Source organism: Arachis ipaensis, chromosome B05 (assembly GCF_000816755.2).
Source record: "Arachis ipaensis cultivar K30076 chromosome B05, Araip1.1, whole genome shotgun sequence".
NCBI classification, from domain to species: domain Eukaryota; kingdom Viridiplantae; phylum Streptophyta; class Magnoliopsida; order Fabales; family Fabaceae; genus Arachis; species Arachis ipaensis.
In genome coordinates, this window is record NC_029789.2 from 15,233,052 (window position 1) to 15,233,871 (window position 820).

Below are 820 nucleotides of genomic sequence, written 5' to 3' on the forward strand. Positions count from 1 at the left end.
GTATGTAGTATGTACTAAGAGAAGAAAAATAAATAGATGTCAAAGAAAAATCTACAAAAATACAAAAAAAAAAAAGTTTTCGTGCAATAACATAAAAATTATTACAAATTCAAATTATATTTATCATAACAATTTTCATAAAATTATAAATTACTAACTCAATCGTTACTGCATATTCAAAATTATATTAAAGGTTGCAAATCAAAGTACTACAATAATTTTTGTGCTATTTGATAAAAAAAAAATATTAGACATAACTATTTTAAATCTAATTACACTCCAAGTCTCCAATGGCATTAAAGCACTATCTCAATTAAAGAATTTATACAACATCACACTTATATTAGAAGTCAAAGTAAATGATTTTAACTTTTAAAAAGACTCTCAAATGTTATCAAGATATTTGTCCCAACAAAAAAATACTGAAACTCGATCCCTATTACAACAAATCTAATAGGTAATACTACAAAAAAATTATTTATTAAAAATATCATTTATATTCTTCATTGATTATAGGAACTTACTTCACCAACACTAATATCGTCAGATATAGATGACATACCAATCAAGAGATTAAAGAGAAGAAAAAGTAAACGAATCTAAGACACATCTTCACATGAAGAACAGTTTAGATAATAGAAAATGTATACAAGTTAACAGTTTAGAAAGAATATGTTTTCATAAGAATATACGAAAAAAGAGACAAGTCTAACAACAACCGAAAATTAAAAAAGGAGGACAAACACCACATAAAAAGACTAAGTCTGTCAATTAAAACAAATGCGAAAATAAAAACAACAATAAAGATATAGCTTTGTAT